At 41.3% G+C, this 18,016-nt stretch overlaps 1 protein-coding gene across 10 annotated transcripts in view; it reads left to right on the top strand.

Annotated features, from left to right (window-relative positions):
• Positions 1–18,016, top strand: part of RHOBTB1 (Rho related BTB domain containing 1) — a 260,530-nt gene that overhangs the window by 187,317 nt on the left and 55,197 nt on the right. For 4 of the 10 annotated variants that reach the window (XM_042908130.1, XM_042908132.1, XM_042908131.1 and 1 more), the window contains one exon: positions 9,560–9,610. The gene's annotated coding sequence lies outside the window, so the exon portion shown is untranslated. Of the gene's footprint in view, positions 1–3,212; positions 3,381–6,613; positions 6,683–7,046; positions 7,365–7,740; positions 7,760–9,559; positions 9,611–12,433; positions 12,456–18,016 lie in introns of those variants that run through there. The other 6 variants (XM_042908135.1, XM_042908134.1, XM_042908139.1 and 3 more) reach the window with 6 other exon arrangements.

Here is an 18,016-nt window from a genome sequence, read left to right as displayed (position 1 = left end):
TGTGTCTGTGTGGTCCATTTATTTTTCTAGTTTCTGAATGTAGTTTAGCTCACTTCTATGGATGGGAGAAAATGCAGCAATTGCAAATCACTGGCAGAGCAAAAAGTCAAATCTCAAATATTAAACTTTCTACCTTATGGAGAGAGTTTGGTGGAAGCTATTATGTCTAATACTTACAGTCAGCACTCAGAGATGAGTTGTGGGAATGAGATAGTTCCTATAGGATTGATCTTCGGCATTCCCAAATCAAGTGATACTCTGTGCTGCACAGTGCTTTTAAGTGGCCTCATGATGAGTCCATTTTTACATTTACCAGTGTGTACAGAGCTTCATATTTACACTTTCCACAAACATTTGTTCATATAGTCCTCTTAACAACTTCTATAAAGTTATGTTTCTTTTCCTCATTTTATATATGGAACTTTGAGATACAATGGACTAAGGGATGAGCACAGAATTATGTGGCTCATTGATGGGATAGCCAAAATACAATTATATTTTCCTACTGTTTCCAGTACACTATGTGTGTTTGGGTTTTCTGGAGTTTTGGTGGTGATGGGTTTTTGTTGTTGTTGTTGTTGTTGTTGTTGTTTTCACTCGTTTCGTGAAGAGAAACAGTTTGGTATTTTTTGTATGAAACAGTTGGTCAGGCAAGATAGCCTTAAATATGTTATGATACATAAATATTGTCATATACTTTTCACTAGGTAAATCTTAAGTCTAGCATTAACACATTTTTAATATTAGAAATATAGCTTATTCCTGAAAGAAATACCCCTTTCATGTGCAGATTTTTTTTCACATGCAGATTTTTTTATCATATTTACTTTTAAAAAAATCAAAGATACACATTGTGCATTAGACTGTTGTGTTTTTCTGCTTAATAGAGGTATGATACATGTTTTCATAGTTTTATGAAAGAATCATACCTTTACTTTAAAAATCATACTTAAAAAAAATCAAATACACACATTGTGCATTAGATTGTTGTGTTTTCCTTCTCTCTAAAGGTATAACATATATTTTCCAATTAATAATGCCATACTAAAGAAAGACCTGCAGATAACCACAAAAGCTATTTTTTACCTCCTCTTACACATGCTGAGCTAGACCAGCAGAACACCATCTTGGTATGAGAGATTTGGGCAGGAAGAAATGTAGTTAGATTTGCGGAGCTTGCAAAAATCACATTTTTGCCAGACTCACCCCAAGCCAACAGAAAACCTAATGAACGGATCCATAAAGGATTTTTTATTATTATTATTTTAAAGAGAGAGAGGGAGAGAAGTGCAAGCAGGGGAGAGGGGCAGAGGAAGAGAGAGAGAATCTCAAGCAGGCTCCATGTTCAATGCTGAGCCAAACAGAGGCCTTGATCCCACAACTCTGGGATCATAACTTGAGCTGAAATCAAGAGTCAGCCACTCAACAGACTGAGCCACCCAGGCACCCCACACAGAAAGGATTTTTATGCAAACCTGCACAAATATATTTAACATGCTATAAAAAAAAGAATACCTTTGTGTCAATTTCCAGCACATAGCCTATATCCATTAGTGCCCAGTAAAACAGGAACTCCAATATGAAAAACATGTTTGCCTTCATAGAACTAAAAAGTACCTAATATTTAATGTTTCTATCTTTAAAAGGGTATCATGAAAATTCCAAGATTGGATCCACTAGATTATTTTAAGTATTCATGTATTCATCTGTCTATCTACCTATACTTTCTATATCTATCTATACTTAAATGGCTCTTTAAAAAAAAAAGTTTCTCAGGGGCACCTGGGTGGCTCAGTCGGTTAACTTACCACTTCGGCTTAGGTTATGATCTTGTAGTTTGTGGGTTCAAGCCCCGTGATGGGCTCTGTGCTGACAGCTCAGAGCCTGGAGCCTGCTTCATATTCTGTGTCTTCATGTCTGTCTGTCTCTCTTTCTCCCCCCTTCCCCTGCTTGTGCTCTGTCTCTCTCTCTCTCTCTCAAAAATAAACATTAAAAAAAATTTTTTTAAGTTTCTCATACAGACTAAATCAGGATGAACAGTGATAACTGGACCACAAACCCAAGACTAGGAGTTCATTTCCACTTGTAGTTTTTAGGTAAAGGACATCTCTTTCTGTTGATTCCCACAGACAAGATTTCCCCAAAACAGTGAACAGAAAGTAGAACCTTCAGAGATCTCAAGAACTGGTTTGAGTAACACCTGAGATAAATTTCCAAGTAGTCAAACACACACACACACACACACACACACACACACACACACACACACAGCTTAGCTACTTGGACTTAAGGGTTTTTACTTTTATCCAAGTGAAAAAGCTATGAACATACAGATTCATGCAAAACCTGCCTGTAGTATATGGGACAGAAAGGATTCACTGACCTCAGGTGTCTCCATCTCACTGATGTATCAACTACATGAAAGCTAGGGACGGGCCCCTACCCTCCCTACAGAATGCTGGACAACATCTGGCCTAGGAGTAGTCTGACACCTTGGAGAAGTATCTACTCTGGCAGAAGAAGTACTAGAATTCCTGAATACAGAAAATCCTTCAGGAGAAACAGAGATGCCAGAAGCCTCAGGTCATTTCCTTTCTGAGCCTTCAATGTTTGGCATTAGTGAAGAGACCCACACCAGGGTCCATCTTACCTGCCTGTCATCATTAGCCAGAGCCGCACCCAGCCTTTCGGACCCCACTGACCAGACCGACCCCACTGCCAGGCAGCGGGGGCTAGAGTCATGGTTCTTCTAGCATGCAAGATGTACAAGCAAGTCGCCATTAAACCACCGCTTGAGGCCAGGGCCCAGAGACCCTATTCTGTTCGGGAGTCCAGAAACGTTTCTTTAAAAGCCAGAAAACCCAAAAATGTGGGTCAGTAGATCAACTATGCCACTATCACTTTCACAGTGCAGTGGAGTTGTTGGCCGTTACGTGAGCTGCCGTGTAACTCCAGGAATCTGCTCCAACAGCTGTTTTTTTTAGCATCTTTCTACCAAACGCACCTGTTCTTAAAAACATGGGTGAGTTCATTCCCTTCCACATGCTCAACACTTGGTAGTACTTGCCCATGAAATTTCTCTGGAACACCTGGAACTCGCCACCCAGGATACTATTCTCCAAATAGCAACGACACCCTCCCCACGTCCAAGGGGGATGACGCCTACCGCGCATGGCGGTCCTCCTCAGGGCGCCCACGGCTGGGGCAGCTGCCTCGCTGGGCCTGGGCGCTGGAGGAGCGTTTGCGCCTGCGCGGAGGCGGGGCCTCGGCCTCTTGGGCTGCAGCCACGTGCGCTGGCGCTGGCCGTTCTGAGGCTGTTACCCACCGCTGAAATGCTGGTTTATAAAACCCTGAAAGGGGTCTCACTAGAGAAGTTTCATGTAAGTGCTTTAGAATACTTCACGTAACTGTCTGAGAATGTTCTCTATAAAACTGATGGCAACAGAAATGTTGAACAATAGTGATGGTATTGAAATTAGAATTGTCTTGCGGTAGTATTTAATTTGCACTTTGAAAATTCTATTATCCTAGAATATATTTTTGAAAAAACTCTCAAAACTCAGTAATTAAAAATAGTAATACTCCGATTATAAAATCAGCGAAAGACATGAACAGGTATTTCAGCAAAAAGGGATATGGATGGCAAAAAAAGAACAAGAAAAGGTGTTCAAAATCATTAGACATTTGGGAAATGAAAATTAAAACAATGTGTTGTCCCAACAAAATTACTGAACAAGTGAGTTTTTAAAAAATAGTGAGCCTGGGTGGTTCAGTTGGTTAAGTTTCCAACTTCGACTCAGGTCATGATCTCATGGTTAACGTTCCAGCCCTCAATAGGGCTCCACAGTATGGAGCCTGCTTGGGATTCTCTCTCTGCCTCTCTCTCTCTCTCTCTCTCTCTCTCTCTCTGTCTCTCTCTCTCTGCCCTTTGCTTATGCATGTGTGCATATGCTCTCCCTCTCAAATAAATAAACTTAAAAAAAGAAATTAAAAAAATTGTGATAATACCAAAGGCTGGTGAGAATGTGGAGAAACTAGATCTCTCAAACATTAGTGGTGGAAATGTAAAATGGTACTCTGGAACGCTGTTTGACAGTTTCCTAGCATATGACCCAACAATTGTATCCTTTGGCATTCATCCCAAAGAAATAAAAACGCATGTTCATACAAATGTCTATATACAAATGTTTACAGAAGTGTTATTGGTAACAGCAAAATACTGAGAATTACTCAAACATCCTTCAGTGGGTAAATGGATGGACAAACTCTGATGCATCCATGCAATAGAAATTTATTTAGTAATAAAAAGGAATGAGCTAGTGATACATGCAACACCCTGGATGAACTTCAAGGGCATTATGCTTCATTAAAAAAAAAAAAGTCAACTGTATGCTACCGGTTAATTTAACAGTCTCACAGTGGCAAAACTCTGGTGATGAAGGACAGATTAATGTTGGGGGGGATGCAAATACAAAGAGGTAGGAGGAGGAAGTTCATTTGTGATAATGAACAGTTCTGTTTCTTGCTTGTGGGAATTTTTTTTAATCCTATGACTTTGGTAAATATTTAACCATAAAAGCTAGTCAAAAGTTTTTACACCGCTTTCAAGCAATTCCAAAAGTGTTTAAATACACAGTGTTGGTTTAATTAAGCTTAAGTACCAATTTTGAATGTTTATTAAAAGCTAATAGTATTGATTTTATTACCATGCAACAATTTTAGTATTTAAATGTGAATTATTTTGTGGTAATAAGAATGAGGATACACTCATAGCAGTGACTCAAGGGATTCTTTGTGTTCCTTTTCGCTCTTGTTGGCATAATATAGTCTGTATTTTTTGCTCATTTTCTCCCACTTTTACAGAATCGGGTTTTCTGTGTAACATTTGGGGGCTACAAAGCACCATTATGGCAATCTCTTCCTCAGATCACTGCTTTTGTTTGAAAGGACTTCCTGGAACAGTGACTTTTCCTCTGCCTTATCTGATTTACCATTTACACCAGTTTATTTTCCTGAAAGTTCCTCTTGTCAGTTTCCCTCAAATTTAGACATCAAACTGGGTAGTTCCATGATGACTATTTGTTATTTAGCTCCTATTATAAGAAGCATCTTCTGGAAGACCAAGTGAGCCTCTGTGTCCCCTGAGGGTGGATGGCAAATGGTAGGTAGCCTGTCAAGTGGGTATGGGTATCTTTGTATAGGTATCTTTCTGGTCCTAGTACTTGCTTCTGCTTAAGCATGCTGCTTAATTCTTTTTTAATTTATAATTTAGGAAATGAAAGAAAGGATGTCAAAAAACAAGTTAATGATAAAAGAAGGTCTTGGCCAGGCTAATGCTGGTGCAAATGCAGCTGTCAAAATCTAAAAAACAAAAACAAACAAAAACAAACACCTACTTCTGCATGCCTCAGTTTCTCATATATAAAATTGTTATGATGATAATAGCACCCACCTCATCATTTGTATTAATTGAGAAAATTGCTTTAAACCTCCTAGACTATCACCCACCACATATGAGTGCTGCAATACATGTTGGTTCCTGTTTCTTTTGAATTTCTACCCTATTTCTTAGTCCCCAGGGCAGTTTGAAGAGAAATAGCTTGCAATAAAAAGGACTGATTGCCAGCAATGAACAGGGTTAATTAACTTTTCCCAAGAAATGTGTTCCTGAAAAGAATCTGTATTGATTAAACCTTTCAAAATAGGGTCATTTTTAAATAGACTAAGGGAGGTCTGTTTTGGGCCAAGTAAATGATCACCTCCTCAGGTCTCTGTCTTGAAGTTCTTAGAGTAGATCCCCATGTTTGACTTTTCACTACCCTCTCTCTCTTCTGGATATCAAAGATTATGGACCCATGACTCCATTTCCAAAGACAGTTCAATGGGGATGGCTTGAACAAAGCAGTTGCCCTTAAAAGGCTCCCTTTTCCCTAGCCTTTCAACACCTTAGGAACACAGTACCTGAAAACTCCTTGGGGACTAAGGGCACATTGTTGCCATCTTTGTATCCCCCTTGGTACACAGCCATCTAGATTTATTAAATGAATAAATTCCTAAGGCAGCTGAACACATCAATACCTTTATCCCCCAGTTCTTTATAGGCCAGGACTAAGGAGGTTTAAGGCACCCTAATTTTAGCAGACTGACTGAAAGCTCCTTGAGGGCCAGGACAAAGCTGGCTGTGTTCCTTGTCACTCTCTTAGAGCTTCGCAGGGCACCTGACACTGGGTGAGCACTCAATAAGTTTTTGTTATGTGAATGCATGAAAACTACCCCTGGTCCTGTCCTCAGGGGTCACGGCCAGCCTAGAAGAGGGGGGAAAGTTCATGAGGAGGAATGCACTGTCCTGGCCTTCCAAGAATACTGACAACCCATGAGCGCCCGACGCCAATTTCACTTCCTCACTCAGCCATTTGTAGGAGGTCGTAAATCCCCCTCCTTCCTCGGTTCAGGGGACAGCCAAGTCGTGCTTACGCCCCCTGCGGGGACCCCAAGTCACAGAGGAAGGTAACCCAGAGGGGGGAGCCCGGCAGCACGTGCAACCTCCCAGGAGAGGAGGAGGCTGGGCTAACACAGTCCTTAGTCAGCAGCTGGGCTCGCTTTTGAAACAAAAGCCAATGTCCTCCCTCGGAGTCCGCGGCCGGTCAGCTCCTAGGGGGAAGAAAGCCATGCTGCCCAGCCGGTTAGTGGCCCAACTTACTTTTCCAGAGCCTGGGACAAAGGGCCAGCAGTTGTAGGGGTGTGGGTGGGGCGCTGGGGAATAGAGAGGGGGCACAGGTCGCCCTGACCCGACCCTCCCTGCCGCGTGGGAGAAGGGTCGGGGTCTCCCCGCTCTGCGCCTGTTTGTCCCGGGCAGCCCGCTTCCCAGCCCGGGCCCCCCCGGATCTGCGTAAAGCTGAGGCACCTTTGCCACCGGCGCCCCAGCGCACAGACACACCAGGCCCTGGTTTCATGAATGAAATCCAATCGTGTGGATATAAATAGCCGCGAAGGCTGCTAACGTCACAGTGCGAGCGGCGGCCGCCACGGCGGCGGAGCTCGGGGCCGGCCGCTGGGTTCCGCCAGGCTGGCCCGCCCGGGAGCGGGGTGGGGGCACAAGCAGGCGGGGAGGGCTGGGGTGGCAATAGGGCGAGCCCCTCTCCCCCGGACCGGGAAGAGCGGCCGCGGCGCCGGGCGAGCCCGAACCGGGAGGCAGTGCCATGCTGCCTTTGTGCAAAGTTGGGCGGCGGGCTGCACGCGGCGCGCAGGGGTCCCGCACACCCGCGACCGCGCGCAGTCGTGGCTGCTGCTGAGTGGCGGGGACCCCCCCCTACTCCCCCCACCCCTTGAAGGCGGAGAGAGCTCGCGTCTCGCTCGGCTTCTGGGTAGGTTCTGTGTCGTGAGTGCGCGATGGTATGAAACTTATTCTTGGAGCAGCCGCCGCGGGGCCCCCCTCCCCACCGCCCGGGCCCCAGCGGGGGGCAGGTGGGGGCCTCGGGGCCGCGCCAAGCGGCCCGCAGCGTCCCGAGAGAGAGTTGTGGGACCGAGCTGCTGTGGGAGCCGCCCTCGCCTCTCTGCGAGGCCGGGAACCCTCACGGCAGAGGCAAGCCGAAGAGATTTCTAGGAGCGCCCGCACAGCCGCACCCCTTCTTGGAGCTGAGAAAATGTACAACAGGCACCCTTAGCAGGCTGGCGGCGCTAGGGAGGGGGTGGTGCCGCGTCGACGACAGGGCTCTTTTCCTTCGAAGAACAGTGGTGGGGAGCCGGAGGACCTGAAAAGGTGGATCGCTAGTCCCTTTAGCGCTTGCACCCCCTGGAGAGTTGACGGGTCAGCCCACAGTTTGGCGCTCCCCACCCCCAATCCCGTGTCTATGGAATCTGTTGTGAGTTGCTGTGACAACAGGAGGAGCTGCCATGAGGGGCTTGCAAAACACCTTACCTTGTTTCTGTGTGCTCAGCTTTCGGGGAGAACAATGGCGTGAAGGGTGGGGAAGGGGAGATGTGTGCAGACAAGGGAATCCAACACCCTTTCTAAAGAAAGAAAAGAAAGAAAGAGAGGAAGGAAGGAAGGAAGGAAGGAAGGAAGGAAGGAAGGAAGGAAGGAAGGAGACGTGGAAAGAAGGCACAACTATGTAAAAATATATCATTAGATCCTACTTTTAGCTGAGCCTTTTCTATCCTCAGCAGTATCAAACATCTCAACTGAGGAGCAATGTCAATATTTAGACTTGGACAAGCCAGAAAGTTAGAAGGGAGCGCCAAGCGCAGGGTTTTGACTTGGCTTTGCACGTCAGCACACAAGCTGTGCCTTTCGAGCTGACTGTACACATTTGCTGGGGGAAAAATTGCATGAAGGTTGATATATATACAAAGACATCCAGGCCTAGGAAGATCCAGGAAGTTAAGACCAGAAGAGTCGCCTTGACTTTGAACTCCCCCGAACCTGTTCTGTTCATGCAGTTCTGCTGGACTCCAGCCAGATGCTCAACTTGAGGTTTCTCTAGTTTGGGGCTCCCTCATCCTCAACCAGGGCTATGCTGTATAGTTTACACTGGCCTGTGTATCCTCTCTAAACTGAGGAAAATATTGTTATTGGTAGTTTTCATCTTTGTATAAAGTCCTCTCACTGTCAGCAGATATAAATAGCCAATAGGCTGTGTTTGTGTGACCTCCTACAAGCTCCAGGCTTTTCTAAACATACATTGATAAGTTTGTTTACAAACACTCTTTAAAATTTGGAATTCTATTTCCTTTCCAATAACTTTGTGGATGCAGAAGAGTCACTGGTTGGTAGAAAATAAACACGAGTTATTTTCGGTATAAATAATGTCTGCCTACAGCTCTGCAGGTGGAGTAAGCGGTCAATTATTATATGAGGTTGCCTCTGAGATTCCTGGATCATATGTAGATATAGTGGGAAAGGGGTTTAACCAGTTCCTCTCAGTATGGAAGACTTTGAAATGATTATTGGGAAACAATAAAATCATGGTCAGTATTCTTCTGACCTTGCCCATTGATTGTTTTTATCCCAAATTTTGAAGGTAGTGCAAATATAAGTACTTAGTGCTGTGTGTGATCACAGAGGTAAAAATAGAAACACAAATAATTTGATGTTATTCACCCAATGACGAGTTTTGTAAGTTATAAACTTATAAACTATACAAATGTAACTTGAAAGGAAAAACCTAGAAGCATATGGTCTTTTATTTATGATAATATAGCCAAAAAATGTTATTTAGGAAGAGTAGTGTGTCCACGTGTATGACTTCTGTATGGTAAAATGCCTGTAAGGTTTTCCTTGTTCCCATCCGTGGGTTTGGGCCAAGAGCTTTTTTTGTATCATCCCCAAATGCTCAGAAATACATTTTTCACAAATGCTACAAAATGTTAACCTAGCTATTTCAGGATGTATTTGACCCAAAGAAATGCCACTTTAACACTGGCACTTGGCAAAAGTAAAGCGGATTCTGCCCTTTTGGGGGGTGGGGGGACAGAAAATTATGTGTTGAAAATGTTAGTGGTTGTCCGTGTGCTTCTGGCCAGAAGTAAGTCTTATAAAGTGTTTCTCTTTTCTATGTAGGTGAGCCCAGCTGTGAGCAGGGTGTTCTGTTCTTCACTTCCAGCAAGCCAGGTCAGTGTCTTTGTGCAAACCCATGGCCATAGCTTGTGTCTAATTCTGAGCATGTATTTCAGAACAGGTTTCTTAGTCATTTGTCTTAAAACAATTGACTTTAACATTTTTTTCAGGGACTCAGTTATGAACATCACAAGTTCAATGATTAATAAAATTATTCTATTTACTCTGTGAGTAAAATGGCACTAAAATGGACCTTGAATAAGTTTGTACTTTGACTTTTTTTTTTTTATGTTGGGATCAGAGTGATGCCAGAATCATTGAGGATACTGGGGATCTGGGTGTTTGATTATTAAAGTTTTACTCCTACCCTAATCTTAACACTCTAGAGCTGGAAGAAACTTGATATAATAATAGCTCTCCTTTTATTTTCAGTTAATGTGCTGCATTCTTTACATTTATGTTCTCATCTGCACCTAAAAACAAAAACCAACAAAAAATCCTGTGGAGTAAAACCACTCTCTTGATCCCCATAAGACAGGTGAAGAATTGGAAGTGTAGAGAGGTTAGATAATATATTCAATTCCTACTTTTAGTAAATGGAAGAAATAGGATTTTTTTAAAATCCCATCTTACTCTAAAACCTAAACTTTCTAGTTGAAAAATTCTTCTCCAGTAGGGAAGTTGGGGCAAAGAAAGGTTAAGTGACTTGCCTAAGATAACATGGTGATTACAGTTCATGTAATAACATGAAATGGCCCAACTGCTGCAAAAGAATAAATACCATTCTCTTAAATAAAACAGTGAAATAATAAGTATTCATGTGTACTTTCTGGCATGGCACTCTCTAAGATTTAAGAAAGTTTTTATCAGGGGGTCTGTGGTCTTAAGGATCTTACGCACAGATTTAAAAGGCAAGATGTTAAACATCCACGTATGAAAGTTAAAGAATACATCAAGATCATGCATGCCAAAAGGCTAAATTGGGAGGTCAGTGGTACATTTACGAGAAGTTCAGCATTTTCCATTCTGTGGGATTACTTTCCAGTTCCATGTATGCATGGAAGAAAGTCCAAGCACATATTTTGTCTGGATAGATGATAAATGAGTGCAAGTTTAGGAAAAGACAGAAGGCAGAATTTCAACCCAACAGGGAGAGATTATGCAGTCATCTAGAACTGCTAAATTACAGTATCTCATACTCAAAGGTGTTATTGCTTCAAAAGCATTGTAACAAAATTGTGAGCTGTTTGAATCTGCACAGCATCTTTGAGAAAGCTTTACTATTTAGCATGATACTTTAAAACACTCAATTCCTTTTGGAACCTCAATTTGTCTAAAATGTGCCATGTAGATAGATTTGGATGCATAATAGATAAATCCCAAGCAAAGTCCTGAAAATGGCCAGTAAAGATTAAGCAGGACATTTTCCATTTTTACCAGGGTTGACAGCCTTCTCTTCCCCTCTTGCCTATTTTTGCAAAATAATTTGTAACAGTTGTTACAATACAATATAATAATCTTTCTTAGGGAATATTATATAAAAATAATTAAAAATGAAATGGAGAACAATTGATAAAACCTTCATATATCATCTTTTTTAAAATGTACTAATATCCCCAACTCAAGCTAATAGCCCTAAAACCTTAATTAGCTAAGAGATACTTTTAAGCATTTAAGGGGTTGTTATAAGCTGTCCTATATAACAGCTTTGTCCTGTATAAGCTGTTATATACTGTATTATTACAGAATAGATCATAAGAACACTGAGAAGATCCAATTACAGGTTAAGACCTCATCATCAACTGATATTTGGTTAACTGTAAGACTGATATGTCATAAAAATATCAATATAGCAACTATAAACCTGTAATTATTTAAAAAGTAAAAATAAGAGAGCCTGTCTGGCTTAGTCAGTAGAGCATGTGAGTCTTGATCTTTGGGTCCTGAGTTCACACCCCATGCTGGGCATAGAGTTTACTTTAAAAAATCTAAATCTATGGGGCACCTGGGTGGCTCAGTCGGTGGGCGTCCGATTTCGGCTCAGGTCATGATCTCATGGTTTGTGAGTTTGAGCCCCACATCAGGCTCTGTGCTGACAGCTCAGAGCCTGGAGCCTGCTTCAGATTCTGTGTCTCCTTCGCTCTCTGCCCCTCCCCCACTTGTGCTCTGTCTCTATCAAAAATAAACATAAAAAAAATTTTTTTAATCTAAAAGTAAAAAAGTAAAATTATACTCTGAATCATAAGAGACCAAAAGAGACCTTATAATTAGCATGTTATCCCAGGTAATAATTTAATTGGCAGTCATTCATTTGCTTTATTGAACTTCAGAAGGCTTTGGTTAATATGCTTGACCTATCTCAAAACATGAATGGAAACACTTGAAATTTTATTATGTTTTTCACTTGGGAAATTTACCTGTAGTAAATAGGAATTTTAAAAAATCTTTTTGGGGTGCCTGGGTGGCTCAGTCGGTTAAGTGACTGACTTCAGCTCAGATCATGATCTCACGGTTTGTGAGTTTGAGCCCTGTGTCAGGCTCTGTGCTGACAGCTCAGAGCCTGGAGCCTGCTTCTGATTCTGGGTCTCCCTCGCTCTCTCTGCCCCTCCCCCCCCTCAAAAATAAATAAATACTAAACAAAAAAAATTTTTTTTAATCTTTTCTATTGGTCTTAGTTTTGGAAAACAGGCAGTTCAGTCTCATTATTTGAAGGTCTCACTCTGGTTTCATATAAATAGGGTTCAAAGAGTACAGGTGATCTGAATTTGGTTTTTGTGTTCATCTTCTTTTCTCTACTCAGGCTTCTTACCAACCTCACAACACCAAAACAAAACTTGGGGAAGGAAGGAAACATAAAGTCACAAAAGAGTGACTTATGTTGTATAGAAAGAGGCTGGAGGTGAGACGGGGGGTAGGGCCGAAGGGGGGAAAGCTTTGGTGTGGAGGCCAAGAGGCAGTCACTCAAACAGATGGGATGTGTATGGACTGGTTATTTACATGTCAGCATCAGAATTTTTTTTGTTAGTTTATAAACAAAGTCTCCACCTCCTCTTCCTGAAACCCTATATTCCTTGTGCACAAAGGGCAGAAATCGGGAAATGGGCAAATAAAGAACCTGATATGAACTGTGGGTGTGACAGCCACTCTTTCCAGGTGCCCCAGGACACTTCTGTCTTCAAATACTCCCTCCAGCTGTCCCATCAAGTATGTTAGCATGTCTCTGGTAAGGTTTTATCCACTAAGGGGTGAATTAGGAAGTTTTACACAGAAAGAAAGGGATGCCAGTAGGTCCAAAAGAAGCAATTACATTTCTCCATTCTGCACCTTTGTTAATTTAGTGCCTAGACACACGTTAATGCCAAGTTCCCAGTGCTAATGAGGTTACCATCTCAGGCTCCATCCCTCTGTGAAGAAAGTTCCTTTGAACTGTTACTCAACCATAGTCCAAACCCCTAATGAGCACTGGAATAACAATAACCAGCAATTAATATGCTCCTACTAGATGCCAGACATTTTACTGCATTTCAATTAATATTCATTATCAAGTCCAATTTTGTGGAAGCAAAAAATGGAACTCCAGATATGCTAAGTTCAAAGAGCAACAGGAAGTAGAGCTTGGATTTGCACCCAGGTCTGCTTAAGAACTTGAACATACATTTGTTTTAGATGAATTGCTAAGGGGGGAAAATCACTTTAAACCATTTTATCCCAGGTTAGCTTTGCAGATGGTGGAGTACAGGGGTTAAATAATTGTTGTTATGGGGTTTTTTTGTTTTGTTTGCTTTGTTTTTTTTTTTTAATTTTTTTTTTTAACGTTTATTTATTTTTGAGACAGAGAGAGACAGAGCACGAACAGGGGAGGAGCAGAGAGAGAGGGAGACAGAATCTGAAACAGGCTCCAGGCTCTGAGCTGTCAGCACAGAGCCCGACGCGGGGCTCGAACTCACGGACCATGAGATCATGACCTGAGCCGAAGTCAGACGCTTAACCGACCAAGCCACCCAGGCTCCCCCTGTTTGCTTTGTTTTTAATCTGACTTGAACTACATAGCTGGCTTGTTCAGACAAATTTGTTAACCTTCCAGGTCATTTCTAACATGTTTTGATGAAAGTCAAATCTTAAAACAGTTGAGTTGTGAAGGGTAGAATCATGGATCCAGAAAGGTCCTCAAAGATACTTAAGACAACTTCATGTAAGTGGAAAAACCTACCACCCAAAGAGGTGATAGAGCTTACCCCCTCTCATAGTTAATATCTAACGCATCTGGAAGCAAACCTGGGTCCCCAAGTCTGAGCCCAGGACTCAGTTCTAGAACATAACACTGCCTGAACTGTGCCAAGTCTTCCAAAGCCTCCAGCATAGCCAAAATTACAACTATCAAGTATGAAATCCATCTGAAACCTAAGATACATCCCAAAATGGGTGATAAGAGGATCTCGGGGCACTAAGAGAACCCTGATTTCTGTTCATTGATGGTGGTGTAGAACAGTCTTCCTGCTTACTTAAAGCATAGCAGCCCCACACTCCCATCCCTACCACTCTGTCTTCATGGAACGATCAGTTTTAATCAAGTATGGAGCTTTTCAATTTTGTCTGTGGAGCTCTGGCTCTTTACAGACTATGTCTGTAAATCTTCTTTGGACCTCATTTTTCTCATCTATGAAATGCATACAGTATCACCTCTCTTAGAGAATTATGAGGATGTTATGAAATGACACATGTAAAGCACATAGTAGTTGCTCAGTAAGGGATAGTTCTCTTCTAAGCCTTTCTAGAGTATTTCAAGGGGAAATGTTAATAACACACTAGGGCAGTCCTATCATTTTTCCCCTAAATGAACTAGAGTTGTTTGAATTTTGATATTGCAGGGGGTTGTTACAGTAACCTTTTTCCTTGGGTAAAAACACATGCTGGGGTCTCTTGGGGTACCAGTGGCCCAGTCACAACTACATTTGTTCTCTTTGTACTCTAGGGTTGCTATGGTTTACTTGAATTATTTTATTGCTTCAGTATCTGCCACAAACTAATACCAAGCTCCTCTTGGAGATTTGTGGCTCCCATTTCCTTCCGGAACTGTTTAAGTATCTAACACGTTTTCCACACAGACCTTTGCATCTCAAAGCAACTACTATATTTTCAGCCAAGTAACGAAGAAATACTTTCAGAGAATATTACCGCCAGTAGAACATTTTTGCTTTCAATTTCAAAATACACGAGACTTTCCTACCGTCATTTCAATTAACTGTAGCATTAAGTATTCTCTGTGCTCTGGCCCTAGCTTTTCCTTTTGTCCTATGTTGCTGACTGATCTATGGATAGGAAAAACATAAGCACTACAATTTCCCCCTTTTACCCTCCGTACTTGATAACTACCCTAGACTAAATTACATCTCTGGAAAGTATTTCCTCACACTCCTCTCCCCAGCTGCCGCACTCTGTCATGTGGCAGTCGCTGCCCTGCTTTGGATTTTTGGAACCAAGTCTTTGGCAACGTGTCTTATTCATCACATACATGGAGGGAAGCTAGTGTTGTGATTTTTTCCTTCTTGTACTTTCCCCCCCTTTTTAAGTTACTAATCCAAGTGGCCCAGAATAGCCTTTATTTTCCTGGTGGCACAGTCTCCCTTTCAGTGTTTGACAAAGCTATATTGTAAGAGGCATGTCCTTTTCTTCAGGTTTATGTATAGCAATTATGTGTTTTTTTCCTTTGCTATGAAGGGGCTGAACTGGTGCTAGACTGACCCTAATCTTATTACTAATCCCAAATTGATTATATAAATTTCAGTTCATACCAAGGAGTTTATTTTTAAAGCAGTGCTTCTCAAACTTTTTTAAATTTGTTTTTAATATTTTTATTTATTTTTGAGACAGAGAGAGACAGAGCATGAGCAGGGGAGGGGCAGAGGGAGAGGGAGACACAGAAGCAGGCTCCAGGCTCTGAGCTGTCAGCACAGAGCCCGACACGGGGCTCGAACTCACAGACTGTGAGATCATGACTTGAGTTGAAGTCAGACGCTTAACCGACTGAGCCACCCAGGCGCCCCTCTCAAACTTTAATTGTGCATGCAAATCCCCTGGGCATCCTGATAAAATGCAGATTCTGATTGAGGAATTCTGGCGTGGGATTATGAATTTCTCACAAGCTCCCCATAGATGCCAAAGACCACATCTTGAATAGTGAAGGTCTAAAGTATAGGTTTTGCTATATCTTATGCTGAAACTCATGCCTTACAGGCTGCTTATTTTGTTTGCTTGTTTCTTTTTTTTTTTTTTTTTTGCTTGTTTCTTAAATCATAATAGACACTCATGGAATCTTAAACACGGAGGAGATGTACACAGCAGTGGGCTAGTAAATCAACCAGGTCTCTGGGAAAAAAAAAATGTATTTATGTGCATACATAAGTCTATTATAAATTTTACTGACATAAAGAATGTATGTAGCACACAATTTACAAATAATAAAAAAATATACAACACTCTTTATTGTAAATTCCGTAAAGCCAGTTGGGTTTTATAGAATGCTCACTGGTTTTGGTCCAACTCTTTTATCCATAAGCTACCTGCAGTACAATTGATGAAAGGGTGTAACTCCCTTATAAATATTGGCTGATATTTTCCATTATGTTAATAAGCAGGATAAAAGTGCAACAACAAAGGCATGTCAGAATTGTAGTCATTTATCAAAGATACGAATACCTTCTTTGCTGAACCGGATAATAATTTTTAAATACTATAACGATATTTCCGAAAGTGTGCTATTCACATGTAACACGCTTCTAAATTTAATCTGCATCATTAACATTTTTTAATCATTTTCTTAAGTCAAGCAACAAAACAACAAAGCAAGTCCTGAATTGGTAGTGGTTGCCAATTTCTGTGGTATACAGACTCCCACCTCAGTCAGTTTCAAGCTACCGTTGCCACTGAGTGTGGAGTTGGGGAGAGATGGCCCAATAAACACTGTGGTGAAGTATTTCCATCATACAGACAAAATTGGCATAAATAACCTCAAAATGTAGGTAACTGTAAAATGTAATACAATAATTAGAAAATGATGAGCTTTGAGCATTTAGTACCTTTGTTTTTAGTATTTCTTTGTTTGAAACTTGATCTAATTTAATTTTTAATACTGAACCTATTTTGTTTATTTTTTTAACTGAAGTATAGTGACACACATTACATTAATTTCATGTGTACAACATCACAGCTTGACAACTCTGTACATTAGGCTTTAACAGGTTTGCAAAAATCCTGGAATTTAACAGCCAGCTCTCACGAGCTGGTAGAGGCTGGCTGTAGCACACCACTAGATAGAGATGGTCTGGTCCAGTGAGTCTCAACCTTTGCTTCACATTGGACTACCCCAAGAGAACCATAACCTAAAGTCAGTAGATTTTAGTCAGGGCCGAGGAACTGGAATTTAAAACATTCCTATTGATGTGTATCTTATTAAAAGAAAAATACGTAAATCATAAGTATATAATTTAAAGGATTTTTCACAAACTGAACACACCCACATAACCAGCACCTACATATAGAAACAGAAAGTCACCAGCGCCCAGAAGCTCTTTTTAAATCCCTACCCAGTCACTTCCCAAACAAGGAAACCGCTATCTTCACTTGTAACCATAGACTCATTTTCCTGCTTTTGAGCGTTTACATAAACAAAATCTCTTTAGTGTCTGGCTTCATCCCCTCAATATTATGTTTGTGAGATTTATTCCTAATGTATGTAGCAAGAGTTCATCCATTGTGTAGTATCCCAATATATGACTATAGTTCAATTTCTTCTTTATTCTTCTTTATTCTACTGCTGGTGGATTGTTTCCACCTGTTGGCTATTATGAATAGTGCTGTCAAGAATAATCGTGAGGTGCCTGGCGTGAAGAGCGTGTGACTCTTAATGTTGAGGTTGTGGGTTCGAGCCTCATGTTGGGTGTAGAGATTGCTATAAATAAATAAATAAATAAATAAATAAATAAATAAATAACTTACTTTAAAAAATAATATTATCATACAGGCAGAAGTACTTAAAACAAAACTAAATAAATTACCTGGAATAATTCTAATCAGCTGATATCTTGACTGCCTTCTCTACAACTCCCCCTCCTTTCTTATTTCTCATATAATATGATCAAGGCTATTGATTCTTTTGTGTGAATGTAATTTTAGTACCATAAACCATGAAGCTGTATGTTTCCATTCATTACAGTATGTTCTCCCGGCTCTTTTCAATTTACGTTCACCAACCTCCCCTTTCATCAAGACGCTGGCTCTTGTGCACTCTAAATAGGGATGAGATTGAGCCTCACATCAATAGCATGGAGGAATAATAGATACAGTGGAGATGCAGCCAAGGCTAAATTTGGCCGCTGATCATTAGGGATCCTAGAAAGAGGCTTCAAAGAAGGGGAATTGTTTCCCTTTGTGTTTATCAAACAAAAATCAACAGTGAACCCT

Source organism: Panthera leo, chromosome D2, assembly GCF_018350215.1.
Source record: "Panthera leo isolate Ple1 chromosome D2, P.leo_Ple1_pat1.1, whole genome shotgun sequence".
Taxonomy (NCBI): domain Eukaryota; kingdom Metazoa; phylum Chordata; class Mammalia; order Carnivora; family Felidae; genus Panthera; species Panthera leo.
The sequence above is the reverse complement of the archived record's forward strand: the minus strand, read 5'-3'. Positions and strand labels throughout refer to the sequence as shown.